This window comes from Misgurnus anguillicaudatus, chromosome 9 (genome assembly GCF_027580225.2).
Source record: "Misgurnus anguillicaudatus chromosome 9, ASM2758022v2, whole genome shotgun sequence".
Lineage (NCBI taxonomy): Eukaryota > Metazoa > Chordata > Actinopteri > Cypriniformes > Cobitidae > Misgurnus > Misgurnus anguillicaudatus.
Window position 1 is genome coordinate 2,342,381 of NC_073345.2, and position 25,362 is coordinate 2,367,742.

Consider the following 25,362-nt stretch of genomic DNA (forward strand, 5'->3'; position numbering starts at 1 on the left):
TAGGACTTAACTCCGGAAGCACTTCGTTGTGGGGCGCCATGGCTTAGCCGGTCAAAGCGCCTGTCTTGTAAACAGGAGATCCTGGGTTCGAATCCCAGTGGTGCCTTCTAACGATGTTTGCCGTCTTCGGCCTCCACTCAGTGGCTTTCTTGTCACATTTTTGTATCTCTTCACACTGTGACTCATCCTCCCTCAAAACATAGATTTTCAAATCCCAGCGGTGACCTCAGTCTGACGGCAGCTAGGGGCTGTCTTTGTGTCTGTTTATCGGATGAAATACAACCTTCTTATAATTCATGGTTGTTATGAATGCTGTCATAACTTTCGGATATTTTTGGAAAACGGACCAATTTGATTTATGAACAACCTTTACCCTAAAGCCTTCACTGATAGGACTTAATTTGTTTAGCATTTCCTGTTAGGGCGCCATGTCTTTTGCCTGGCTTTAGTCTCAAGGGTTTCCATGGCCCAAGCACCTGTCTTGTAAGTAGGAGCTTCCGTGATCAAATACCTGTGGTGCCTTCTATCAGTGGTTGTGGTCTTTGGCCTTCATGAAGGGCATCAAAAAGATTGAACTTTCCTTTACCTGTCTAAATCAAAAGAAAGCCGTGCAATTTTAGGATGCCCTGGCATAGCTGTCCAAGGACCACGTCTTGTAAGCGAATTGTTCGAATCCCAGCGTTTCCTTCCATTCAGAGGCTCTGCTCTCCGATCTACCGGAAAAGGCAGGAGGTCCGGGCAGAAAATACGATTGACGTGTTCCCGTTTTCAGTAGACCTGAAGCCATGTGTCGTTAGGGTGCACAGTATCAGCTGGTCAAAGGGCCGGTCTTGTCAACAGACTGTTGAATTCCAAGCCGTGCCTTCCTATCAACGACTGTTCTTCGGTCTACTTTAGAGAAAGGAGGTCCACAAGGAGGTTTGACTTTCTTGTTCTTGGTTTTATTAAAATATAGCCATGGAGTTTCAGGATGCCCTAGCATAGCTGTTCAGTGATCATGTCTTGTAAACAGAGTGTTCAAGTCCCAGCGATTCCATCCTTTTAGTTGCCGTTTTCTCCGTTCTACATAAAAGGCAGGAGGTCCAAAAAGAAAACATGACAGTCTTGTTCCTGCTTTCAAAAGATCTGAAGACATGTGACATTTGGTTGCACAGCATTAGCTGGTGAAAGCTCCTGTCCTTTCATCTGGAGATCCTGAATTCGTATCCTAAAACTGCTTTCCATTTGACAATTGTGCTAATTTGCATATGTAAAGAGCAGAAGGTCAAGATAGTAATTGTAACTCTTGGGCTGAAAAATACAAAAGCTAATAATAACTGAAATCTGTCTTTCCCCAGAATTGTGAGCAACACATCAAAGGGTTTGTTGTAGGCTCTGTGGCGCAATGGATAGCGCATTGGACTTCTAGATTGTGAGTTGACGTGATTCAAAGGTTGTGGGTTCGAGTCCCACCAGAGTCGCAGGCTTTTAGCTACCAAGACCCTGCTCAAAGCTTTTCATCTCACATTGTTGTGCCTGTTCATACTGTGACTCACCCTTCCACAATCTGCAGCTGGAGAGTGGCGCCGTGGCTTAGTTGGTTAAAGCGCCTGTCTAGTAAACAGGAGATCCTGGGTTCGAATCCCAGCGGAGCCTTTATCACGTGGCCAACTAGGGTCTGTTTGTTTGGCTGTTTCTCAGTTGAGATATGGTACATCCTGAAAATTCAGAGTTGTCACGGCAGCGGTCCATTTTCAGCCAAAGGCCCGTACTTTGGGCAAAACTTTCTAGTTTTCACTCTAACGGACCAATCCAATTCATGGATGCCCTGGAGCATAAAGCCTTCACTGATAGGACTTAACTCCGGAAGCACTTCGTTGTGGGGCGCCATGGCTTAGCCGGTCAAAGCGCCTGTCTTGTAAACAGGAGATCCTGGGTTCGAATCCCAGTGGTGCCTTCTAACGATGTTTGCCGTCTTCGGCCTCCACTCAGTGGCTTTCTTGTCACATTTTTGTATCTCTTCACACTGTGACTCATCCTCCCTCAAAACATAGATTTTCAAATCCCAGCGGTGACCTCAGTCTGACGGCAGCTAGGGGCTGTCTTTGTGTCTGTTTATCGGATGAAATACAACCTTCTTATAATTCATGGTTGTTATGAATGCTGTCATAACTTTCGGATATTTTTGGAAAACGGACCAATTTGATTTATGAACAACCTTTACCCTAAAGCCTTCACTGATAGGACTTAATTTGTTTAGCATTTCCTGTTAGGGCGCCATGTCTTTTGCCTGGCTTTAGTCTCAAGGGTTTCCATGGCCCAAGCACCTGTCTTGTAAGTAGGAGCTTCCGTGATCAAATACCTGTGGTGCCTTCTATCAGTGGTTGTGGTCTTTGGCCTTCATGAAGGGCATCAAAAAGATTGAACTTTCCTTTACCTGTCTAAATCAAAAGAAAGCCGTGCAATTTTAGGATGCCCTGGCATAGCTGTCCAAGGACCACGTCTTGTAAGCGAATTGTTCGAATCCCAGCGTTTCCTTCCATTCAGAGGCTCTGCTCTCCGATCTACCGGAAAAGGCAGGAGGTCCGGGCAGAAAATACGATTGACGTGTTCCCGTTTTCAGTAGACCTGAAGCCATGTGTCGTTAGGGTGCACAGTATCAGCTGGTCAAAGGGCCGGTCTTGTCAACAGACTGTTGAATTCCAAGCCGTGCCTTCCTATCAACGACTGTTCTTCGGTCTACTTTAGAGAAAGGAGGTCCACAAGGAGGTTTGACTTTCTTGTTCTTGGTTTTATTAAAATATAGCCATGGAGTTTCAGGATGCCCTAGCATAGCTGTTCAGTGATCATGTCTTGTAAACAGAGTGTTCAAGTCCCAGCGATTCCATCCTTTTAGTTGCCGTTTTCTCCGTTCTACATAAAAGGCAGGAGGTCCAAAAAGAAAACATGACAGTCTTGTTCCTGCTTTCAAAAGATCTGAAGACATGTGACATTAGGTTGCACAGCATTAGCTGGTGAAAGCTCCTGTCCTTTCATCTGGAGATCCTGAATTCGTATCCTAAAACTGCTTTCCATTTGACAATTGTGCTAATTTGCATATGTAAAGAGCAGAAGGTCAAGATAGTAATTGTAACTCTTGGGCTGAAAAATACAAAAGCTAATAATAACTGAAATCTGTCTTTCCCCAGAATTGTGAGCAACACATCAAAGGGTTTGTTGTAGGCTCTGTGGCGCAATGGATAGCGCATTGGACTTCTAGATTGTGAGTTGACGTGATTCAAAGGTTGTGGGTTCGAGTCCCACCAGAGTCGCAGGCTTTTAGCTACCAAGACCCTGCTCAAAGCTTTTCATCTCACATTGTTGTGCCTGTTCATACTGTGACTCACCCTTCCACAATCTGCAGCTGGAGAGTGGCGCCGTGGCTTAGTTGGTTAAAGCGCCTGTCTAGTAAACAGGAGATCCTGGGTTCGAATCCCAGCGGAGCCTTTATCACGTGGCCAACTAGGGTCTGTTTGTTTGGCTGTTTCTCAGTTGAGATATGGTACATCCTGAAAATTCAGAGTTGTCACGGCAGCGGTCCATTTTCAGCCAAAGGCCCGTACTTTGGGCAAAACTTTCTAGTTTTCACTCTAACGGACCAATCCAATTCATGGATGCCCTGGAGCATAAAGCCTTCACTGATAGGACTTAACTCCGGAAGCACTTCGTTGTGGGGCGCCATGGCTTAGCCGGTCAAAGCGCCTGTCTTGTAAACAGGAGATCCTGGGTTCGAATCCCAGTGGTGCCTTCTAACGATGTTTGCCGTCTTCGGCCTCCACTCAGTGGCTTTCTTGTCACATTTTTGTATCTCTTCACACTGTGACTCATCCTCCCTCAAAACATAGATTTTCAAATCCCAGCGGTGACCTCAGTCTGACGGCAGCTAGGGGCTGTCTTTGTGTCTGTTTATCGGATGAAATACAACCTTCTTATAATTCATGGTTGTTATGAATGCTGTCATAACTTTCGGATATTTTTGGAAAACGGACCAATTTGATTTATGAACAACCTTTACCCTAAAGCCTTCACTGATAGGACTTAATTTGTTTAGCATTTCCTGTTAGGGCGCCATGTCTTTTGCCTGGCTTTAGTCTCAAGGGTTTCCATGGCCCAAGCACCTGTCTTGTAAGTAGGAGCTTCCGTGATCAAATACCTGTGGTGCCTTCTATCAGTGGTTGTGGTCTTTGGCCTTCATGAAGGGCATCAAAAAGATTGAACTTTCCTTTAACTGTCTAAATCAAAAGAAAGCCGTGCAATTTTAGGATGCCCTGGCATAGCTGTCCAAGGACCACGTCTTGTAAGCGAATTGTTCGAATCCCAGCGTTTCCTTCCATTCAGAGGCTCTGCTCTCCGATCTACCGGAAAAGGCAGGAGGTCCGGGCAGAAAATACGATTGACGTGTTCCCGTTTTCAGTAGACCTGAAGCCATGTGTCGTTAGGGTGCACAGTATCAGCTGGTCAAAGGGCCGGTCTTGTCAACAGACTGTTGAATTCCAAGCCGTGCCTTCCTATCAACGACTGTTCTTCGGTCTACTTTAGAGAAAGGAGGTCCACAAGGAGGTTTGACTTTCTTGTTCTTGGTTTTATTAAAATATAGCCATGGAGTTTCAGGATGCCCTAGCATAGCTGTTCAGTGATCATGTCTTGTAAACAGAGTGTTCAAGTCCCAGCGATTCCATCCTTTTAGTTGCCGTTTTCTCCGTTCTACATAAAAGGCAGGAGGTCCAAAAAGAAAACATGACAGTCTTGTTCCTGCTTTCAAAAGATCTGAAGACATGTGACATTAGGTTGCACAGCATTAGCTGGTGAAAGCTCCTGTCCTTTCATCTGGAGATCCTGAATTCGTATCCTAAAACTGCTTTCCATTTGACAATTGTGCTAATTTGCATATGTAAAGAGCAGAAGGTCAAGATAGTAATTGTAACTCTTGGGCTGAAAAATACAAAAGCTAATAATAACTGAAATCTGTCTTTCCCCAGAATTGTGAGCAACACATCAAAGGGTTTGTTGTAGGCTCTGTGGCGCAATGGATAGCGCATTGGACTTCTAGATTGTGAGTTGACGTGATTCAAAGGTTGTGGGTTCGAGTCCCACCAGAGTCGCAGGCTTTTAGCTACCAAGACCCTGCTCAAAGCTTTTCATCTCACATTGTTGTGCCTGTTCATACTGTGACTCACCCTTCCACAATCTGCAGCTGGAGAGTGGCGCCGTGGCTTAGTTGGTTAAAGCGCCTGTCTAGTAAACAGGAGATCCTGGGTTCGAATCCCAGCGGAGCCTTTATCACGTGGCCAACTAGGGTCTGTTTGTTTGGCTGTTTCTCAGTTGAGATATGGTACATCCTGAAAATTCAGAGTTGTCACGGCAGCGGTCCATTTTCAGCCAAAGGCCCGTACTTTGGGCAAAACTTTCTAGTTTTCACTCTAACGGACCAATCCAATTCATGGATGCCCTGGAGCATAAAGCCTTCACTGATAGGACTTAACTCCGGAAGCACTTCGTTGTGGGGCGCCATGGCTTAGCCGGTCAAAGCGCCTGTCTTGTAAACAGGAGATCCTGGGTTCGAATCCCAGTGGTGCCTTCTAACGATGTTTGCCGTCTTCGGCCTCCACTCAGTGGCTTTCTTGTCACATTTTTGTATCTCTTCACACTGTGACTCATCCTCCCTCAAAACATAGATTTTCAAATCCCAGCGGTGACCTCAGTCTGACGGCAGCTAGGGGCTGTCTTTGTGTCTGTTTATCGGATGAAATACAACCTTCTTATAATTCATGGTTGTTATGAATGCTGTCATAACTTTCGGATATTTTTGGAAAACGGACCAATTTGATTTATGAACAACCTTTACCCTAAAGCCTTCACTGATAGGACTTAATTTGTTTAGCATTTCCTGTTAGGGCGCCATGTCTTTTGCCTGGCTTTAGTCTCAAGGGTTTCCATGGCCCAAGCACCTGTCTTGTAAGTAGGAGCTTCCGTGATCAAATACCTGTGGTGCCTTCTATCAGTGGTTGTGGTCTTTGGCCTTCATGAAGGGCATCAAAAAGATTGAACTTTCCTTTACCTGTCTAAATCAAAAGAAAGCCGTGCAATTTTAGGATGCCCTGGCATAGCTGTCCAAGGACCACGTCTTGTAAGCGAATTGTTCGAATCCCAGCGTTTCCTTCCATTCAGAGGCTCTGCTCTCCGATCTACCGGAAAAGGCAGGAGGTCCGGGCAGAAAATACGATTGACGTGTTCCCGTTTTCAGTAGACCTGAAGCCATGTGTCGTTAGGGTGCACAGTATCAGCTGGTCAAAGGGCCGGTCTTGTCAACAGACTGTTGAATTCCAAGCCGTGCCTTCCTATCAACGACTGTTCTTCGGTCTACTTTAGAGAAAGGAGGTCCACAAGGAGGTTTGACTTTCTTGTTCTTGGTTTTATTAAAATATAGCCATGGAGTTTCAGGATGCCCTAGCATAGCTGTTCAGTGATCATGTCTTGTAAACAGAGTGTTCAAGTCCCAGCGATTCCATCCTTTTAGTTGCCGTTTTCTCCGTTCTACATAAAAGGCAGGAGGTCCAAAAAGAAAACATGACAGTCTTGTTCCTGCTTTCAAAAGATCTGAAGACATGTGACATTAGGTTGCACAGCATTAGCTGGTGAAAGCTCCTGTCCTTTCATCTGGAGATCCTGAATTCGTATCCTAAAACTGCTTTCCATTTGACAATTGTGCTAATTTGCATATGTAAAGAGCAGAAGGTCAAGATAGTAATTGTAACTCTTGGGCTGAAAAATACAAAAGCTAATAATAACTGAAATCTGTCTTTCCCCAGAATTGTGAGCAACACATCAAAGGGTTTGTTGTAGGCTCTGTGGCGCAATGGATAGCGCATTGGACTTCTAGATTGTGAGTTGACGTGATTCAAAGGTTGTGGGTTCGAGTCCCACCAGAGTCGCAGGCTTTTAGCTACCAAGACCCTGCTCAAAGCTTTTCATCTCACATTGTTGTGCCTGTTCATACTGTGACTCACCCTTCCACAATCTGCAGCTGGAGAGTGGCGCCGTGGCTTAGTTGGTTAAAGCGCCTGTCTAGTAAACAGGAGATCCTGGGTTCGAATCCCAGCGGAGCCTTTATCACGTGGCCAACTAGGGTCTGTTTGTTTGGCTGTTTCTCAGTTGAGATATGGTACATCCTGAAAATTCAGAGTTGTCACGGCAGCGGTCCATTTTCAGCCAAAGGCCCGTACTTTGGGCAAAACTTTCTAGTTTTCACTCTAACGGACCAATCCAATTCATGGATGCCCTGGAGCATAAAGCCTTCACTGATAGGACTTAACTCCGGAAGCACTTCGTTGTGGGGCGCCATGGCTTAGCCGGTCAAAGCGCCTGTCTTGTAAACAGGAGATCCTGGGTTCGAATCCCAGTGGTGCCTTCTAACGATGTTTGCCGTCTTCGGCCTCCACTCAGTGGCTTTCTTGTCACATTTTTGTATCTCTTCACACTGTGACTCATCCTCCCTCAAAACATAGATTTTCAAATCCCAGCGGTGACCTCAGTCTGACGGCAGCTAGGGGCTGTCTTTGTGTCTGTTTATCGGATGAAATACAACCTTCTTATAATTCATGGTTGTTATGAATGCTGTCATAACTTTCGGATATTTTTGGAAAACGGACCAATTTGATTTATGAACAACCTTTACCCTAAAGCCTTCACTGATAGGACTTAATTTGTTTAGCATTTCCTGTTAGGGCGCCATGTCTTTTGCCTGGCTTTAGTCTCAAGGGTTTCCATGGCCCAAGCACCTGTCTTGTAAGTAGGAGCTTCCGTGATCAAATACCTGTGGTGCCTTCTATCAGTGGTTGTGGTCTTTGGCCTTCATGAAGGGCATCAAAAAGATTGAACTTTCCTTTACCTGTCTAAATCAAAAGAAAGCCGTGCAATTTTAGGATGCCCTGGCATAGCTGTCCAAGGACCACGTCTTGTAAGCGAATTGTTCGAATCCCAGCGTTTCCTTCCATTCAGAGGCTCTGCTCTCCGATCTACCGGAAAAGGCAGGAGGTCCGGGCAGAAAATACGATTGACGTGTTCCCGTTTTCAGTAGACCTGAAGCCATGTGTCGTTAGGGTGCACAGTATCAGCTGGTCAAAGGGCCGGTCTTGTCAACAGACTGTTGAATTCCAAGCCGTGCCTTCCTATCAACGACTGTTCTTCGGTCTACTTTAGAGAAAGGAGGTCCACAAGGAGGTTTGACTTTCTTGTTCTTGGTTTTATTAAAATATAGCCATGGAGTTTCAGGATGCCCTAGCATAGCTGTTCAGTGATCATGTCTTGTAAACAGAGTGTTCAAGTCCCAGCGATTCCATCCTTTTAGTTGCCGTTTTCTCCGTTCTACATAAAAGGCAGGAGGTCCAAAAAGAAAACATGACAGTCTTGTTCCTGCTTTCAAAAGATCTGAAGACATGTGACATTAGGTTGCACAGCATTAGCTGGTGAAAGCTCCTGTCCTTTCATCTGGAGATCCTGAATTCGTATCCTAAAACTGCTTTCCATTTGACAATTGTGCTAATTTGCATATGTAAAGAGCAGAAGGTCAAGATAGTAATTGTAACTCTTGGGCTGAAAAATACAAAAGCTAATAATAACTGAAATCTGTCTTTCCCCAGAATTGTGAGCAACACATCAAAGGGTTTGTTGTAGGCTCTGTGGCGCAATGGATAGCGCATTGGACTTCTAGATTGTGAGTTGACGTGATTCAAAGGTTGTGGGTTCGAGTCCCACCAGAGTCGCAGGCTTTTAGCTACCAAGACCCTGCTCAAAGCTTTTCATCTCACATTGTTGTGCCTGTTCATACTGTGACTCACCCTTCCACAATCTGCAGCTGGAGAGTGGCGTCGTGGCTTAGTTGGTTAAAGCGCCTGTCTAGTAAACAGGAGATCCTGGGTTCGAATCCCAGCGGAGCCTTTATCACGTGGCCAACTAGGGTCTGTTTGTTTGGCTGTTTCTCAGTTGAGATATGGTACATCCTGAAAATTCAGAGTTGTCACGGCAGCGGTCCATTTTCAGCCAAAGGCCCGTACTTTGGGCAAAACTTTCTAGTTTTCACTCTAACGGACCAATCCAATTCATGGATGCCCTGGAGCATAAAGCCTTCACTGATAGGACTTAACTCCGGAAGCACTTCGTTGTGGGGCGCCATGGCTTAGCCGGTCAAAGCGCCTGTCTTGTAAACAGGAGATCCTGGGTTCGAATCCCAGTGGTGCCTTCTAACGATGTTTGCCGTCTTCGGCCTCCACTCAGTGGCTTTCTTGTCACATTTTTGTATCTCTTCACACTGTGACTCATCCTCCCTCAAAACATAGATTTTCAAATCCCAGCGGTGACCTCAGTCTGACGGCAGCTAGGGGCTGTCTTTGTGTCTGTTTATCGGATGAAATACAACCTTCTTATAATTCATGGTTGTTATGAATGCTGTCATAACTTTCGGATATTTTTGGAAAACGGACCAATTTGATTTATGAACAACCTTTACCCTAAAGCCTTCACTGATAGGACTTAATTTGTTTAGCATTTCCTGTTAGGGCGCCATGTCTTTTGCCTGGCTTTAGTCTCAAGGGTTTCCATGGCCCAAGCACCTGTCTTGTAAGTAGGAGCTTCCGTGATCAAATACCTGTGGTGCCTTCTATCAGTGGTTGTGGTCTTTGGCCTTCATGAAGGGCATCAAAAAGATTGAACTTTCCTTTACCTGTCTAAATCAAAAGAAAGCCGTGCAATTTTAGGATGCCCTGGCATAGCTGTCCAAGGACCACGTCTTGTAAGCGAATTGTTCGAATCCCAGCGTTTCCTTCCATTCAGAGGCTCTGCTCTCCGATCTACTGGAAAAGGCAGGAGGTCCGGGCAGAAAATACGATTGACGTGTTCCCGTTTTCAGTAGACCTGAAGCCATGTGTCGTTAGGGTGCACAGTATCAGCTGGTCAAAGGGCCGGTCTTGTCAACAGACTGTTGAATTCCAAGCCGTGCCTTCCTATCAACGACTGTTCTTCGGTCTACTTTAGAGAAAGGAGGTCCACAAGGAGGTTTGACTTTCTTGTTCTTGGTTTTATTAAAATATAGCCATGGAGTTTCAGGATGCCCTAGCATAGCTGTTCAGTGATCATGTCTTGTAAACAGAGTGTTCAAGTCCCAGCGATTCCATCCTTTTAGTTGCCGTTTTCTCCGTTCTACATAAAAGGCAGGAGGTCCAAAAAGAAAACATGACAGTCTTGTTCCTGCTTTCAAAAGATCTGAAGACATGTGACATTAGGTTGCACAGCATTAGCTGGTGAAAGCTCCTGTCCTTTCATCTGGAGATCCTGAATTCGTATCCTAAAACTGCTTTCCATTTGACAATTGTGCTAATTTGCATATGTAAAGAGCAGAAGGTCAAGATAGTAATTGTAACTCTTGGGCTGAAAAATACAAAAGCTAATAATAACTGAAATCTGTCTTTCCCCAGAATTGTGAGCAACACATCAAAGGGTTTGTTGTAGGCTCTGTGGCGCAATGGATAGCGCATTGGACTTCTAGATTGTGAGTTGACGTGATTCAAAGGTTGTGGGTTCGAGTCCCACCAGAGTCGCAGGCTTTTAGCTACCAAGACCCTGCTCAAAGCTTTTCATCTCACATTGTTGTGCCTGTTCATACTGTGACTCACCCTTCCACAATCTGCAGCTGGAGAGTGGCGCCGTGGCTTAGTTGGTTAAAGCGCCTGTCTAGTAAACAGGAGATCCTGGGTTCGAATCCCAGCGGAGCCTTTATCACGTGGCCAACTAGGGTCTGTTTGTTTGGCTGTTTCTCAGTTGAGATATGGTACATCCTGAAAATTCAGAGTTGTCACGGCAGCGGTCCATTTTCAGCCAAAGGCCCGTACTTTGGGCAAAACTTTCTAGTTTTCACTCTAACGGACCAATCCAATTCATGGATGCCCTGGAGCATAAAGCCTTCACTGATAGGACTTAACTCCGGAAGCACTTCGTTGTGGGGCGCCATGGCTTAGCCGGTCAAAGCGCCTGTCTTGTAAACAGGAGATCCTGGGTTCGAATCCCAGTGGTGCCTTCTAACGATGTTTGCCGTCTTCGGCCTCCACTCAGTGGCTTTCTTGTCACATTTTTGTATCTCTTCACACTGTGACTCATCCTCCCTCAAAACATAGATTTTCAAATCCCAGCGGTGACCTCAGTCTGACGGCAGCTAGGGGCTGTCTTTGTGTCTGTTTATCGGATGAAATACAACCTTCTTATAATTCATGGTTGTTATGAATGCTGTCATAACTTTCGGATATTTTTGGAAAACGGACCAATTTGATTTATGAACAACCTTTACCCTAAAGCCTTCACTGATAGGACTTAATTTGTTTAGCATTTCCTGTTAGGGCGCCATGTCTTTTGCCTGGCTTTAGTCTCAAGGGTTTCCATGGCCCAAGCACCTGTCTTGTAAGTAGGAGCTTCCGTGATCAAATACCTGTGGTGCCTTCTATCAGTGGTTGTGGTCTTTGGCCTTCATGAAGGGCATCAAAAAGATTGAACTTTCCTTTACCTGTCTAAATCAAAAGAAAGCCGTGCAATTTTAGGATGCCCTGGCATAGCTGTCCAAGGACCACGTCTTGTAAGCGAATTGTTCGAATCCCAGCGTTTCCTTCCATTCAGAGGCTCTGCTCTCCGATCTACCGGAAAAGGCAGGAGGTCCGGGCAGAAAATACGATTGACGTGTTCCCGTTTTCAGTAGACCTGAAGCCATGTGTCGTTAGGGTGCACAGTATCAGCTGGTCAAAGGGCCGGTCTTGTCAACAGACTGTTGAATTCCAAGCCGTGCCTTCCTATCAACGACTGTTCTTCGGTCTACTTTAGAGAAAGGAGGTCCACAAGGAGGTTTGACTTTCTTGTTCTTGGTTTTATTAAAATATAGCCATGGAGTTTCAGGATGCCCTAGCATAGCTGTTCAGTGATCATGTCTTGTAAACAGAGTGTTCAAGTCCCAGCGATTCCATCCTTTTAGTTGCCGTTTTCTCCGTTCTACATAAAAGGCAGGAGGTCCAAAAAGAAAACATGACAGTCTTGTTCCTGCTTTCAAAAGATCTGAAGACATGTGACATTAGGTTGCACAGCATTAGCTGGTGAAAGCTCCTGTCCTTTCATCTGGAGATCCTGAATTCGTATCCTAAAACTGCTTTCCATTTGACAATTGTGCTAATTTGCATATGTAAAGAGCAGAAGGTCAAGATAGTAATTGTAACTCTTGGGCTGAAAAATACAAAAGCTAATAATAACTGAAATCTGTCTTTCCCCAGAATTGTGAGCAACACATCAAAGGGTTTGTTGTAGGCTCTGTGGCGCAATGGATAGCGCATTGGACTTCTAGATTGTGAGTTGACGTGATTCAAAGGTTGTGGGTTCGAGTCCCACCAGAGTCGCAGGCTTTTAGCTACCAAGACCCTGCTCAAAGCTTTTCATCTCACATTGTTGTGCCTGTTCATACTGTGACTCACCCTTCCACAATCTGCAGCTGGAGAGTGGCGCCGTGGCTTAGTTGGTTAAAGCGCCTGTCTAGTAAACAGGAGATCCTGGGTTCGAATCCCAGCGGAGCCTTTATCACGTGGCCAACTAGGGTCTGTTTGTTTGGCTGTTTCTCAGTTGAGATATGGTACATCCTGAAAATTCAGAGTTGTCACGGCAGCGGTCCATTTTCAGCCAAAGGCCCGTACTTTGGGCAAAACTTTCTAGTTTTCACTCTAACGGACCAATCCAATTCATGGATGCCCTGGAGCATAAAGCCTTCACTGATAGGACTTAACTCCGGAAGCACTTCGTTGTGGGGCGCCATGGCTTAGCCGGTCAAAGCGCCTGTCTTGTAAACAGGAGATCCTGGGTTCGAATCCCAGTGGTGCCTTCTAACGATGTTTGCCGTCTTCGGCCTCCACTCAGTGGCTTTCTTGTCACATTTTTGTATCTCTTCACACTGTGACTCATCCTCCCTCAAAACATAGATTTTCAAATCCCAGCGGTGACCTCAGTCTGACGGCAGCTAGGGGCTGTCTTTGTGTCTGTTTATCGGATGAAATACAACCTTCTTATAATTCATGGTTGTTATGAATGCTGTCATAACTTTCGGATATTTTTGGAAAACGGACCAATTTGATTTATGAACAACCTTTACCCTAAAGCCTTCACTGATAGGACTTAATTTGTTTAGCATTTCCTGTTAGGGCGCCATGTCTTTTGCCTGGCTTTAGTCTCAAGGGTTTCCATGGCCCAAGCACCTGTCTTGTAAGTAGGAGCTTCCGTGATCAAATACCTGTGGTGCCTTCTATCAGTGGTTGTGGTCTTTGGCCTTCATGAAGGGCATCAAAAAGATTGAACTTTCCTTTACCTGTCTAAATCAAAAGAAAGCCGTGCAATTTTAGGATGCCCTGGCATAGCTGTCCAAGGACCACGTCTTGTAAGCGAATTGTTCGAATCCCAGCGTTTCCTTCCATTCAGAGGCTCTGCTCTCCGATCTACCGGAAAAGGCAGGAGGTCCGGGCAGAAAATACGATTGACGTGTTCCCGTTTTCAGTAGACCTGAAGCCATGTGTCGTTAGGGTGCACAGTATCAGCTGGTCAAAGGGCCGGTCTTGTCAACAGACTGTTGAATTCCAAGCCGTGCCTTCCTATCAACGACTGTTCTTCGGTCTACTTTAGAGAAAGGAGGTCCACAAGGAGGTTTGACTTTCTTGTTCTTGGTTATATTAAAATATAGCCATGGAGTCTCAGGATGCCCTAGCATAGCTGTTCAGTGATCATGTCTTGTAAACAGAGTGTTCAAGTCCCAGCGATTCCATCCTTTTAGTTGCCGTTTTCTCCGTTCTACATAAAAGGCAGGAGGTCCAAAAAGAAAACATGACAGTCTTTTCCTGCTTTCAAAAGATCTGAAGACATGTGACATTAGGTTGCACAGCATTAGCTGGTGAAAGCTCCTGTCCTTTCATCTGGAGATCCTGAATTCGTATCCTAAAACTGCTTTCCATTTGACAATTGTGCTAATTTGCATATGTAAAGAGCAGAAGGTCAAGATAGTAATTGTAACTCTTGGGCTGAAAAATACAAAAGCTAATAATAACTGGAATCTGTCTTTCCCCAGAATTGTGAGCAACACATCAAAGGGTTTGTCGTAGGCTCTGTGGCGCAATGGATAGCGCATTGGACTTCTAGATTGTGAGTTGACGTGATTCAAAGGTTGTGGGTTCGAGTCCCACCAGAGTCGCAGGCTTTTAGCTACCAAGACCCTGCTGAAAGCTTTTCATCTCACATTGTTGTGCCTGTTCATACTGTGACTCACCCTTCCACAATCTGCAGCTGGAGAGTGGCGCCGTGGCTTAGTTGGTTATAGCGCCTGTCTAGTAAACAGGAGATCCTGGGTTCGAATCCCAGCGGAGCCTTAATCACGTGGTCAACTAGGGTCTGTTTGTTTGGCTGTTTCTCAGTTGAGATATGGTACATCCTGAAAATTCAGAGTTGTCACGGCAGCGGTACATTTTCAGCCAAAGGCCCGTACTTTGGGCAAAACTTTCTAGTTTTCACTCTAACGGACCAATCCAATTCATGGATGCCCTGGAGCATAAAGCCTTCACTGATAGCACTTAACTCCAGAAGCACTTCATTGTGGGGCGCCATGGCTTAGCCGGTCAAAGCGCCTGTCTTGTAAACAGGAGATCCTGGGTTCGAATCCCAGTGGTGCTTTCTAACAATGTTTGCCGTCTTCGGCCTCCACTCAGTGGCTTTCTTGTCACATTTTTGTATCTCTTCACACTGTGACTCATCCTCCCTCAAAACATAGATTTTCAAATCCCAGCGTTGACCTCAGTCTGACAGCAGCTAGGGGCTGTCTTTGTGTCTGTTTATCGGATGAAATACAACCTTCTTATAATTCATGGTTGTTATGAATGCTGTCATAACTTTCTGATATTTTTGGAAAACGGACCAATTTGATTTATGAACAACCTTTACCCTAAAGCCTTCACTGATAGGACTTAATTTGTTTAGCATTTCCTGTTAGGGCGCCATGTCTTTTGCCTGGCTTTAGTCTCAAGGGTGTCCATGGCCCAAGCACCTGTCTTGTAAGTAGGAGCTTCCGTGATGAAATCCCTGTGGTGCCTTCTATTAGTGGTTGTGGTCTTTGGCCTTCATGAAGGTTATCAAAAAGATTGAACTTTCCGTTACCTGTCTTAATCAAAAGAAAGCCGTGCAATTTTAGGATGCCCTGGCATAGCTGTCCAAGGACCACGTCTTGTAAGCGAATTGTTTGAATCCCAGCGATTCCTTCCATTCAGAGGCTCTGCTCTCCGATCTACTGGAAAAGGCAGGAGGTCCGGGCAGAAAATACGATTGACGTGTTCCCGTTTTCAGTAGACCTGAAGCCATGTGTCGTTAGGGTGCACAGTATCAGCTGGTCAAAGGGCCGGACTTGTCAACAGACTGTTGAATTCCAAGCCGTGCCTTCCTATCAACGACTGTCCTTCGGTCTACTTTAGAGAAAGGAGGTCCACAAGGAGGTTTGACTTTCTTGTTCTTGGTTATATTAAAATATAGCCATGGAGTTTCAGGATGCCCTAGCATAGCTGTTCAGTGATCATGTCTTGTAAACAGATTGTTCAAGTCCCAGCGATTCCATCCTTTTAGTTGCCGTTTTCTCCGTTCTACATAAAAGGCAGGAGGTCCAAAAAGAAAACATAACAGTCTTTTCCTGCTTTCAAAAGATCTGAAGACATGTGACATTAGGTTGCACAGCATTAGCTGGTGAAAGCTCCTGTCCTTTCATCTGGAGATCCTGAATTCGTATCCTAAAACTGCTTTCCATTTGACAATTGTGCTAATTTGCATATGTAAAGAGCAGAAGGTCAAGATAGTAATTGTAACTCTTGGGCTGAAAAATACAAAAGCTAATAATAACTGGAATCTGTCTTTCCCCAGAATTGTGAGCAACACATCAAAGGGTTTGTTGTAGGCTCTGTGGCGCAATGGATAGCGCATTGGACTTCTAGATTGTGAGTTGACGTGATTCAAAGGTTGTGGGTTCGAGTCCCACCAGAGTCGAAGGCTTTTAGCTACCAAGACCCTGCTGAAAGCTTTTCATCTCACATTGTTGTGCCTGTTCATACTGTGACTCACCCTTCCACAATCTGCAGCTGGAGAGTGGCGCCGTGGCTTAGTTGGTTAAAGCGCCTGTCTAGTAAACAGGAGATCCTGGGTTCGAATCCCAGCGGAGCCTTAATCATGTGGTCAACTATGGTCTGTTTGTTTGGCTGTTTCTCAGTTGAGATATGGTACATCCTGAAAATTCAGAGTTGTCACGGCAGCAGTACATTTTCAGCCAAAGGCCCGTACTTTGGGCAAAACTTTCTAGTTTTCACTCTAACGGACCAATCCAATTCATGGATGCCCTGGAGCATAAAGCCTTCACTGATAGCACTTAACTCCAGAAGCACTTCGTTGTGGGGCGCCATGGCTTAGCCGGTCAAAGCGCCTGTCTTGTAAACAGGAGATCCTGGGTTCGAATCCCAGTGGTGCCTTCTAACGATGTTTGCCGTTTTCGGCCTCCACTCAGTGGCTTTCTTGTCACATTTTTGTATCTCTTCACACTGTGACTTATCCTCCCTCAAAACATAGATTTTCAAATCCCAGCGTTGATCTCAGTCTGACGGCAGCTAGGGGCTGTCTTTGTGTCTGTTTATCGGATGAAATACAACCTTCTTATAATTCATGGTTGTTATGAATGCTGTCATAACTTTCTGATATTTTTGGAAAACGGACCAATTTGATTTATGAACAACCTTTACCCTAAAGCCTTCACTGATAGGACTTAATTTGTTTAGCATTTCCTGTTAGGGCGCCATGTCTTTTGCCTGGCTTTAGTCTCAAGGGTGTCCATGGCCCAAGCACCTGTCTTGTAAGTAGGAGCTTCCGTGATGAAATCCCTGTGGTGCCTTCTATCAGTGGTTGTGGTCTTTGGCCTTCATGAAGGGCATCAAAAAGATTGAACTTTCCGTTACCTGTCTTAATCAAAAGAAAGCCGTGCAATTTTAGGATGCCCTGGCATAGCTGTCCAAGGACCACGTCTTGTAAGCGAATTGTTCGAATCCCTGCGTTTCCTTCCATTCAGAGGCTCTGCTCTCCGATCTACTGGAAAAGGCAGGAAGTCCGGGCAGAAAATACGATTGACGTGTTCCCGTTTTCAGTAGACCTGAAGCCATGTGTCGTTAGGGTGCACAGTATCAGCTGGTCAAAGGGCCGGACTTGTCAACAGACTGTTGAATTCCAAGCCGTGCCTTCCTATCAACGACTGTCCTTCGGTCTACTTTAGAGAAAGGAGGTCCACAAGGAGGTTTGACTTTCTTGTTCTTGGTTATATTAAAATATAGCCATGGAGTCTCAGGATGCCCTAGCATAGCTGTTCAGTGATCATGTCTTGTAAACAGATTGTTCAAGTCCCAGCGATTCCATCCTTTTAGTTGCCGTTTTCTCCGTTCTACATAAAAGGCAGGAGGTCCAAAAAGAAAACATGACAGTCTTTTCCTGCTTTCAAAAGATCTGAAGACATGTGACATTAGGTTGCACAGCATTAGCTGGTGAAAGCTCCTGTCCTTTCATCTGGAGATCCTGAATTCGTATCCTAAAACTGCTTTCCATTTGACAATTGTGCTAATTTGCATATGTAAAGAGCAGAAGGTCAAGATAGTAATTGTAACTCTTGGGCTGAAAAATACAAAAGCTAATAATAACTGGAATCTGTCTTTCCCCAGAATTGTGAGCAACACATCAAAGGGTTTGTTGTAGGCTCTGTGGCGCAATGGATAGCGCATTGGACTTCTAGATTGTGAGTTGACGTGATTCAAAGGTTGTGGGTTCGAGTCCCACCAGAGTCGAAGGCTTTTAGCTACCAAGACCCTGCTGAAAGCTTTTCATCTCACATTGTTGTGCCTGTTCATACTGTGACTCACCCTTCCACAATCTGCAGCTGGAGAGTGGCGCCGTGGCTTAGTTGGTTAAAGCGCCTGTCTAGTAAACAGGAGATCCTGGGTTCAAATCCCAGCGGAGCGTTAATCACATGGTCAACTAGGGTCTATTTGTTTGGCTGTTTCTCAGTTGAGATATGGTACATCCTGAAAATTCAGAGTTGTCACGGCAGCGGTCCATTTTCAGCCAAAGGCCCGTACTTTGGGCAAAACTTTCTAGTTTTCACTCTAACGGACCAATCCAATTCATGGATGCCCTGGAGCATAAAGCCTTCACTGATAGCACTTAACTCCAGAAGCACTTCGTTGTGGGGCGCCATGGCTTAGCCGGTCAAAGCGCCTGTCTTGTAAACAGGAGATCCTGGGTTCGAATCCCAGTGGAGCCTTCTAATGATGTTTGCCGTCTTCGGCCTCCACTCAGTGGCTTTCTTGTCACATTTTTGTATCTCTTCACACTGTGACTCATCCTCCCTCAAAACATAGATTTTCAAATCCCAGCGGTGACCTCAGTCTGACGGCAGCTAGGGAATCGGACCCGGGTCTCCCGCGTGGCAGGTGAGAATTCTACCACTGAACCACCAATGCTTGTCTGTTAGGGCTAGTTTAGAAGCCCTACCTGCCGAACTCACCACACAACGTTTTTAATCGTAGCCAGAACACAAGTTTTTAAATGTTGACTTTCATGAAATCAAGTCAAACATATCAAAACAGGAATGCAGATTAAAAGCAGCTGACCACACTGCATCCAAAATGACTACCTCGTGGAGCATTCTTACAAAGCTGTAATGAAGGAGGAGCCTCAATTGTATTGGCCGGGAATCGGACCCGGGTCTCCCGCATGGCAGGCGAGAATTCTACCACTGAACCACCAATGCTTGTCTGTTAGGGCTAGTTTAGAAGCCCTAGATGCCTAACTCACCACACAACGTTTTTAATCGTAGCCAGAACACAAGTTTTGAAATGTTAAGTTTCATGAAATCACGTCCCACATATCAAAACAGGAAAGCAGATTAAAAGCAGTCTTCCTAGCTGATGTACATGGATTAAGGACAAATCAAGTTTTGAAATGTTAAGTTTCATGAAATCACGTCCCACATATCAAAACGAAAAAAGCAGAGCAAAGCAGCTGGCCACACTGCATCCCATATAACTGCGTCATGGAGCATTTTTACAATAGTAGCATAATGGACATGCCACACTTGCATTGGCCGGGAATCGGACCCGGGTCTCCCGCGTGGGAGGCGAGAATTCTACCACTGAACCACCAATGCTTGCTTTTAAGAACTCATCTAAAAGCGCTAGTTGCCTAATTTTCCATACATGCATTGTACATGGATTAAGTGCAAACCAAGTTTTGAAATGTTAAGTTTCATGAAATCATGTCCCACATATCAAATGAAAAAAGCAGAGCAAAGCAGCTGACCACACTGTATCCCATACAACTGCCTCATGGAGCATTTATTATGGAAATGCATAATGGACCAACCACACTTGCATCTAATAGCCCTAGCTGCCTAAATCTCTTCACGGAGGCCAATGCTAGCAGGGTCAGAGTTTTCATTGACAAAAACTTCAGACTCGCAGACTGCAAAGGCTCGAACGCGGAACCTGTAGTAGGGCTTCAGCACCATGGACAGGTCTCGGAGGAATAGAGGGAGGGCGCGAGGGGTTTAGCCTGCGAGCGCCTCTTAAAATCTAATAACCAAATCATGCTGGCCAACTGATCTGCCTTTAATACGTGAGTGATGAGCAGAAATAGCGGCGATATCAACTTTAATGGTGGAGGGTGACAGCCTACCATCTAACCTATGTTGAAGATATATAAAAGCACAATGTTAAGCATTCTCTGGGGTCCTCGCGTTGCGAAGAGCACCAGGTGATGAAAAGGGTTTCATTTAAAGCAACACTATGTAGTTTCCATGTAAAAATTACTTACAGCTCCCCATGTGGTTGAAAAGCGCAACAGTGCCTGGTGTCAGACACTCTTCTGCAGGCAGGGGGAGGGGTGGGGCTGTGTTTCCTACCCTCCACCGCCACTTTCAGAGTGTGCTTGTAGCAGCTAGGAGGCTGCTCAGGTTGCAGCAACAATACAATTCATCTAGTTAAGAGATGTTCTATCACTGAAATAATTTTAGAGACATTATTTAAAGGTAAAAAAACTACATAGTGTTGCTTTAAGCGCGTAAGCCCGTCTTGTGGACGGTGCTCGTACCGCGTCGATGGTGTTAGATACCGCTTGCGATAAATCACCTAAACCTTGCGCGCACTCAACGACCATACATGGAAATCCCACAGGTCGGGGCGCGGGTGCCATAATGTGCCCCTTCCTTGAGAAAGAAAGTCCTTCCCCCGGGGAATTCGCCAGGGAGGGGCTGTCGCGAGGAGCATTAACTCTGAAAACCAATTCCTGGTCGTCCAGTACGGGGCGACTAATAAAAGGCTCTCCTCGTCCTGCCTGACTTTGCACAGTGTCTGTGCGATTAAGCTCACTGGAGTGAATGCGTATTTGGGCGTCCCCCGCGTCCAGCTGTGTGCCAATGCATCCACGCCGAGGCTGCCCTCGGTTAGTGAATAAAACAGGCGACAGTGGGTATCGTCCGGTGACGCAAATAGATATCTGCGCACGACCGAACTTCTTCCAAATTAGCTGAACCGTCTGGGGGTGGAGTCGCCATTCGCCGGTGCGCGCAGCTCGGGAAAGCGCGTCTGCCGCTGTATTGAGCGTACCCGGGATGTAAATGCCACGAAGGGACCTCAGATGCTTCTGACTCCAAAGGAGGAGATGACGAGCGAGATGCGACAGGTGACGAGAGCGCAAAAACCACCTTAACGGTAAATAACGCAACAGTCGCAATGTTGTCGGTGTCGGCTAATACATCCTTCCCTCGCATCTCCATAGCGGAGCGTACAAGTCCCAGATATACAGCGCACCACTCGCGTCAGTTGGGGTGCTATGCACACCCCTGAGACCGCAAGCCCGTCATACGTGGCTGCTCATCCCGTGCTGGGGGCATCGTATGTGCTACAGAATGCCAGGAGACCAGGAGAGGAGGGGCATATCTTGCTATCAGAAATGCTGGGTCTGCCACGGGGTAAAATTGAAATGACACGCAGGTGTAATGGTTACACAGTGTATGCCGTTGCGCCACGCTCTCCTCGAGACTCGATCGTAAAACCAATGCTGAAGCGGTCTCATATGAAGCAGCTCGAGCAGTGTCACAGCCGCAGCATGCTGTCATATGTCCAGGAGCTTCTGAAATTGTTTCAGAGGGACTGCATACTTCCCTCGAATTAAACCGAGACAAGTCAGAACTGACTGGTTGCGCGCTCTTGTAAAACACGCCAATAAATCAATCGAGTCTATTTCCATACTGAGAAAAGGATCCTCTGCACGGGGCAAAGTTGCTCTTTTCCCAGCTGACCTGATGACTTAAACGAGTGAGATGCTGAAGCATTAAATCTCTGTGTTCGCGCACGTCTGCCAAGAATGAGCCATTTTAGTTGACGTAAATATAAGCAGAATGCGAACAACGCTCTCTCTCTCGGAGATTTTAATGCCGTGACTAGCACTTTCATGGAGACAGAGACAGCTCGAATGGTGTACTTAGTATTAATATGCCCACCCCACGAACGCAGAGCGAAAAACGGTCTAAGGCGAGGGGAGATAGACACATAAAGTACACGTCTACAGGTCTAAGGCTGCAAACCGATCTGAATATTAAAATATAAGCCTCAGCGTATCATCCTAAAGGATCACATTTGTAGAGCCGGTGCGTAAATAAATCGGTCGTAACCCACCGCGTATTTTGGGTAATATGAGATAAAGGCTGGAAAAACCTTATCATCATTCTCGGTAAGAGGGACCGGCTCGAAATGTCCTTCGCCAGCAGGACATCGACTTTTGCACGCAGTACATGTGCATCGGACGCTTTCACTATAGTGCCCGAGAATTTGGGGGAGTGCCGGTAATTGTATTTCGTAACCGAGGCGGATAGTGCGTAAAACCCAACGAGACGGGCTGGGAACTGAAGCGAAGCATCCAGGGACCGTACGAGGAGAATTAACGACACTACCGAAGTACCCGTGGTGGGGCAGCGAAGCGAGATAGGTAGGACTGCCGGAGCGTCTGCTGTGACAGCATAAACATCTACAGTATGTGTGTGTGTGACACTGACCTGAGCCCGCTGAGGGTGACAGTCGTCTGGTCTCCTGCGCGGAGAGCGCAGACTCCGGAAAAACACCCGCTGGCGATAGAGGAGAGGTAGGGTGAGCTGGTGTACCCGCTCACGGCTCTCTCGATCCTCCGGAGACCTGGAGAGGGAAGAGGAATGCACTCTTATGTGTGGTTAAGTGGGTACCGGCTGGACAGCCGGTGGAACAGATGCAAACCAAGGATTTTCCACCCGACCCTCTACCGGGGGAAGGAGCGAATCACCGTCTCCTGAAGAGTGATCCTCTGCCACTCCGGGTCGCCAGTCTCTGACCACAAACTCCCGACTTTCACGGGAAGCGGCTAAACGGGCGGGGCGAGCTGCTGATGACCGGTTCCCCTGCGCTGCCGAGATGGGGTCCGAGGAGGGGAACAGAGGTGGCCGCCGCAGGACGCCGACGGCGAGAGGCAGACTGAGGAGCCGGCGTGGTGGACCAGGGCAGCTCTCTTTCGCCGGGGCATGACCTAGGAGATCCCCTCAGTCAGCGCAGCGGAGCTGTACGACTCCACGGGCTCGCCGAAGAGGCCGGTCTGTGAGACAGGAGCATTCAAGAAGTTGTTCTCGTCTGCGTCCGTCATGTAAGCCAGACATAGCCAAAGGTGGCTATCTTGAACACTGTGGTGGACATCGCACGACTGAAGGTTGCGGCTTCCCTCGTAAACCTCTAAAGCCTTCGCTTGGTGAACCTGCAGTAACGTTATTGCGTGCAGGGCTGAAGCCGCGTCTCCGCATGCCTGATGGGCAGCGCCCGTAACCGGACGACTGTCTATACAAACACAAGGGAGGGAAGGGTTGGGTGGTCCCTCCAGGAACGCAGCTGCATCGCAACCCCCCGCTCCGCTGAAGGAATCCCCCCTTAGCGGCTCCATTGGTGAGGGAGGTGAGGGGTGAAAGCTGAACGGCCGAGACGGCCGCAAATCACGTCAGCTCTTCGTGCCGTTGGGAAAGGCAGGCACAGGAGGTGGGGACCGTAGAGGCCCGGGCAGCTCCGAAGTACCAATCATGTGGGCGGGACGGTTCGGGCAGAGAGGGGTTAACCCCTCCAACTCAACCGTTTCCGCCGCTCGAGCGGGCACGGCCGCCATCTCCGGGACGACTCCGCCTCGGAGGGAAAAAATGGACACCCCTCTGATGCTGCAGAAGTGACGGGACCAGAAGGAGGTCCAATGGATTCGGCAGAAATCGCAGAACACGACTCTGCAGTCTCCACCGGAGCCTCAACCGGCTGAGGATGAGAAGGCCGGTAGGTGAAGGACGCATCCTCCGTCCTACTCAGCGTAGGGATGCGAAGAGCGTCCTGCGAGCTCTTGACAGCCGCACCATGACGGCGTTCAGCACTGCAAAGGCGCGGACGTCGTTCCCGTAGAAACGACAGTCGTCTCCGCAATCCAAGAGGGTTATGCTCTCACAGAGAGAACAAAAGCTCTCCACGAACGCAGCCTCGGAGTGCTCGATGCAAGCACGAAGACAGCGCTCGTGACCGTCACTGGAATCCCTGTACTTCTCGCATCCAAGATCGCTCGGAGGAAAAGCTATCCTAAAAGGACGCTGATCTCCGAATATACGAGAGAGTGGCTGTCTTTAAAAAGACACAGAGCTCTCACGTATCACTCTTTAGGGAAATCACTCTTTAGGTGCTCAGCTGATGATGCGCACAGGGAAAGGCAACGCACAGACTAAACTCAAAAGAAAAAATATGCAGAGCAGTGGAATACTGCAAGCGTCCGCTGTGTCAGTACTGCTTGTCAATCAACTTCAGCAACCATTCCCAGAAGAGCAGAGAGTAGCTTCTCAGTAGCAGATAATGCCGGCTTTCGAAGCGAAAAAGCTAATTTCCATATTTGCACCTGTGGCTTATATGCGCACCTGGCGGGGCGGCGCCAGCATTATGCAAATATCTCAATGCCAAGTTCATTGGCGTTTTAGTAGAGTACGAAGCAGATTGGTCTCTCTAAGCGAGTTCCCAATTCGTCGGTCACGACGTGACGTCGTAGTGACCGACTGAAAGGGAACCACGCGAGACGTCAGGACGAGATGTTGTCATTTTGTCTTCTCTTCTGCCCGCATAGAGATACGGTTGCTAAAGGCGTTATTAAAGTTGCTCATCCAAGTGTTTGTTAAAGCTGAGTTAGAACTCAAATATGCAGGAGGGTAGATCTCCAGGAACAGGGTTGGTCACCCCTGATCTAAACAAAGGGTTTCCAAACCGTGTCCTGCAAAGTTTAGCTCTAACCCCAATCAAACACACCTGAAGCAGCCAATTAAGGTCTTACTAAGCATACTAGAAACTTCCAGGCAGGTGCTCTGATGCAAGTTAGAGCTAAACTCTGCAGGACACCGGCCCTCCAGGACTGAGTTTGGGCACCCCTGACTAAGCCCTGCCTGGGAAACTGCACCAATGTGTTGAGCTGGCACCATTGGACATTACTGCTGCTGAGAAACAACCACATTTGTCAGCTCTACACAGGGTTGACATTGGATGCATTATTATTATAAAATGCATTCATGTGCACTTTACCAATACTGTACATACATCAACAGCTTCCAGCTATGCACTCCTGATGACTCTCATAATGCTGTGTTATAATTTATTGCAGGGTGATCTTGCTGAAAGGATTTTTTTATAAACGTTTACAATGTCACCAGATGTTACCTGTTGTGAATAGTTATTTTTATAAACCTTTACAATGTCACCAGATGTTACCTGTTGTGAATAGTTATTTTTATAAACCTTTACAATATCACCAGATGTTATCTGTTAGCCATTTCTTATAAAACCACGTGAGCTCTGTAGATTCCCCTTAAAACTTAAAAAGAATTAAGTCTTTGCAAGTTTGCAAATGAATTTCATCTTGGTTTAATACATATTAATCTGTCTGAGGTGCACATTTACTTAAAAAAAAAAAAACGAAATCACCCTCACTGTGTAACAGTTCACGGTTTAAATATTGGTATGCCTCGGTACTTTAATAATTTTAGGTTGGTAAATATGTCCATATATGCCGTATATAATTACAATGACGATGGATGACACAATATAAGACCATCCGAGCGTCTTATGAAGCTTCCTCCATGCCCTCAATTTAAAACATTTACGGCAGTAACGTTATTTGTCATTACGCTAAAGTTGAAAG

At 46.5% G+C, this 25,362-nt stretch overlaps 31 non-coding genes across 31 annotated transcripts; 30 read left to right on the forward strand and 1 right to left on the reverse strand.

The window, feature by feature from the left end:
- The first annotated feature begins 32 nt into the window (after window positions 1-32).
- On the forward strand, window positions 33-106 carry trnat-ugu (transfer RNA threonine (anticodon UGU)). The gene has a single exon. It is a non-coding gene; the product is annotated as a tRNA-Thr (tRNA).
- Window positions 107-1,370: 1,264 nt separating this feature from the next.
- Window positions 1,371-1,460, forward strand: trnar-ucu (transfer RNA arginine (anticodon UCU)). The gene is given in 2 exon segments: window positions 1,371-1,407; window positions 1,425-1,460. It is a non-coding gene; the product is annotated as a tRNA-Arg (tRNA).
- A 101-nt stretch (window positions 1,461-1,561) lies between these two features.
- On the forward strand, window positions 1,562-1,635 carry trnat-agu (transfer RNA threonine (anticodon AGU)). The gene has a single exon. It is a non-coding gene; the product is annotated as a tRNA-Thr (tRNA).
- Window positions 1,636-1,862: 227 nt separating this feature from the next.
- Window positions 1,863-1,936, forward strand: trnat-ugu (transfer RNA threonine (anticodon UGU)). The gene has a single exon. It is a non-coding gene; the product is annotated as a tRNA-Thr (tRNA).
- A 1,264-nt stretch (window positions 1,937-3,200) lies between these two features.
- On the forward strand, window positions 3,201-3,290 carry trnar-ucu (transfer RNA arginine (anticodon UCU)). Its single transcript is given in 2 exon segments — window positions 3,201-3,237; window positions 3,255-3,290. It is a non-coding gene; the product is annotated as a tRNA-Arg (tRNA).
- A 101-nt stretch (window positions 3,291-3,391) lies between these two features.
- Window positions 3,392-3,465, forward strand: trnat-agu (transfer RNA threonine (anticodon AGU)). Its single transcript has one exon. It is a non-coding gene; the product is annotated as a tRNA-Thr (tRNA).
- Window positions 3,466-3,692: 227 nt separating this feature from the next.
- trnat-cgu (transfer RNA threonine (anticodon CGU)) lies at window positions 3,693-3,766 on the forward strand. The gene has a single exon. It is a non-coding gene; the product is annotated as a tRNA-Thr (tRNA).
- Window positions 3,767-5,030: 1,264 nt separating this feature from the next.
- trnar-ucu (transfer RNA arginine (anticodon UCU)) lies at window positions 5,031-5,120 on the forward strand. Its single transcript is given in 2 exon segments — window positions 5,031-5,067; window positions 5,085-5,120. It is a non-coding gene; the product is annotated as a tRNA-Arg (tRNA).
- Window positions 5,121-5,221: 101 nt separating this feature from the next.
- trnat-agu (transfer RNA threonine (anticodon AGU)) lies at window positions 5,222-5,295 on the forward strand. The gene has a single exon. It is a non-coding gene; the product is annotated as a tRNA-Thr (tRNA).
- A 227-nt stretch (window positions 5,296-5,522) lies between these two features.
- Window positions 5,523-5,596, forward strand: trnat-cgu (transfer RNA threonine (anticodon CGU)). The gene has a single exon. It is a non-coding gene; the product is annotated as a tRNA-Thr (tRNA).
- Window positions 5,597-6,860: 1,264 nt separating this feature from the next.
- On the forward strand, window positions 6,861-6,950 carry trnar-ucu (transfer RNA arginine (anticodon UCU)). Its single transcript is given in 2 exon segments — window positions 6,861-6,897; window positions 6,915-6,950. It is a non-coding gene; the product is annotated as a tRNA-Arg (tRNA).
- Window positions 6,951-7,051: 101 nt separating this feature from the next.
- On the forward strand, window positions 7,052-7,125 carry trnat-agu (transfer RNA threonine (anticodon AGU)). The gene has a single exon. It is a non-coding gene; the product is annotated as a tRNA-Thr (tRNA).
- Window positions 7,126-7,352: 227 nt separating this feature from the next.
- Window positions 7,353-7,426, forward strand: trnat-ugu (transfer RNA threonine (anticodon UGU)). The gene has a single exon. It is a non-coding gene; the product is annotated as a tRNA-Thr (tRNA).
- Window positions 7,427-8,690: 1,264 nt separating this feature from the next.
- On the forward strand, window positions 8,691-8,780 carry trnar-ucu (transfer RNA arginine (anticodon UCU)). Its single transcript is given in 2 exon segments — window positions 8,691-8,727; window positions 8,745-8,780. It is a non-coding gene; the product is annotated as a tRNA-Arg (tRNA).
- A 101-nt stretch (window positions 8,781-8,881) lies between these two features.
- On the forward strand, window positions 8,882-8,955 carry trnat-agu (transfer RNA threonine (anticodon AGU)). Its single transcript has one exon. It is a non-coding gene; the product is annotated as a tRNA-Thr (tRNA).
- Window positions 8,956-9,182: 227 nt separating this feature from the next.
- Window positions 9,183-9,256, forward strand: trnat-ugu (transfer RNA threonine (anticodon UGU)). The gene has a single exon. It is a non-coding gene; the product is annotated as a tRNA-Thr (tRNA).
- Window positions 9,257-10,520: 1,264 nt separating this feature from the next.
- On the forward strand, window positions 10,521-10,610 carry trnar-ucu (transfer RNA arginine (anticodon UCU)). Its single transcript is given in 2 exon segments — window positions 10,521-10,557; window positions 10,575-10,610. It is a non-coding gene; the product is annotated as a tRNA-Arg (tRNA).
- Window positions 10,611-10,711: 101 nt separating this feature from the next.
- Window positions 10,712-10,785, forward strand: trnat-agu (transfer RNA threonine (anticodon AGU)). Its single transcript has one exon. It is a non-coding gene; the product is annotated as a tRNA-Thr (tRNA).
- A 227-nt stretch (window positions 10,786-11,012) lies between these two features.
- On the forward strand, window positions 11,013-11,086 carry trnat-cgu (transfer RNA threonine (anticodon CGU)). Its single transcript has one exon. It is a non-coding gene; the product is annotated as a tRNA-Thr (tRNA).
- A 1,264-nt stretch (window positions 11,087-12,350) lies between these two features.
- On the forward strand, window positions 12,351-12,440 carry trnar-ucu (transfer RNA arginine (anticodon UCU)). The gene is given in 2 exon segments: window positions 12,351-12,387; window positions 12,405-12,440. It is a non-coding gene; the product is annotated as a tRNA-Arg (tRNA).
- A 101-nt stretch (window positions 12,441-12,541) lies between these two features.
- On the forward strand, window positions 12,542-12,615 carry trnat-agu (transfer RNA threonine (anticodon AGU)). Its single transcript has one exon. It is a non-coding gene; the product is annotated as a tRNA-Thr (tRNA).
- Window positions 12,616-12,842: 227 nt separating this feature from the next.
- Window positions 12,843-12,916, forward strand: trnat-ugu (transfer RNA threonine (anticodon UGU)). Its single transcript has one exon. It is a non-coding gene; the product is annotated as a tRNA-Thr (tRNA).
- A 1,263-nt stretch (window positions 12,917-14,179) lies between these two features.
- Window positions 14,180-14,269, forward strand: trnar-ucu (transfer RNA arginine (anticodon UCU)). The gene is given in 2 exon segments: window positions 14,180-14,216; window positions 14,234-14,269. It is a non-coding gene; the product is annotated as a tRNA-Arg (tRNA).
- A 101-nt stretch (window positions 14,270-14,370) lies between these two features.
- trnat-agu (transfer RNA threonine (anticodon AGU)) lies at window positions 14,371-14,444 on the forward strand. Its single transcript has one exon. It is a non-coding gene; the product is annotated as a tRNA-Thr (tRNA).
- A 227-nt stretch (window positions 14,445-14,671) lies between these two features.
- trnat-ugu (transfer RNA threonine (anticodon UGU)) lies at window positions 14,672-14,745 on the forward strand. The gene has a single exon. It is a non-coding gene; the product is annotated as a tRNA-Thr (tRNA).
- A 1,263-nt stretch (window positions 14,746-16,008) lies between these two features.
- On the forward strand, window positions 16,009-16,098 carry trnar-ucu (transfer RNA arginine (anticodon UCU)). Its single transcript is given in 2 exon segments — window positions 16,009-16,045; window positions 16,063-16,098. It is a non-coding gene; the product is annotated as a tRNA-Arg (tRNA).
- A 101-nt stretch (window positions 16,099-16,199) lies between these two features.
- trnat-agu (transfer RNA threonine (anticodon AGU)) lies at window positions 16,200-16,273 on the forward strand. Its single transcript has one exon. It is a non-coding gene; the product is annotated as a tRNA-Thr (tRNA).
- A 227-nt stretch (window positions 16,274-16,500) lies between these two features.
- Window positions 16,501-16,574, forward strand: trnat-cgu (transfer RNA threonine (anticodon CGU)). The gene has a single exon. It is a non-coding gene; the product is annotated as a tRNA-Thr (tRNA).
- A 1,263-nt stretch (window positions 16,575-17,837) lies between these two features.
- trnar-ucu (transfer RNA arginine (anticodon UCU)) lies at window positions 17,838-17,927 on the forward strand. The gene is given in 2 exon segments: window positions 17,838-17,874; window positions 17,892-17,927. It is a non-coding gene; the product is annotated as a tRNA-Arg (tRNA).
- Window positions 17,928-18,329: 402 nt separating this feature from the next.
- On the forward strand, window positions 18,330-18,403 carry trnat-ugu (transfer RNA threonine (anticodon UGU)). Its single transcript has one exon. It is a non-coding gene; the product is annotated as a tRNA-Thr (tRNA).
- Window positions 18,404-19,217: 814 nt separating this feature from the next.
- trnag-gcc (transfer RNA glycine (anticodon GCC)) lies at window positions 19,218-19,288 on the reverse strand. Its single transcript has one exon. It is a non-coding gene; the product is annotated as a tRNA-Gly (tRNA).
- Window positions 19,289-25,362: the final 6,074 nt, after the last annotated feature.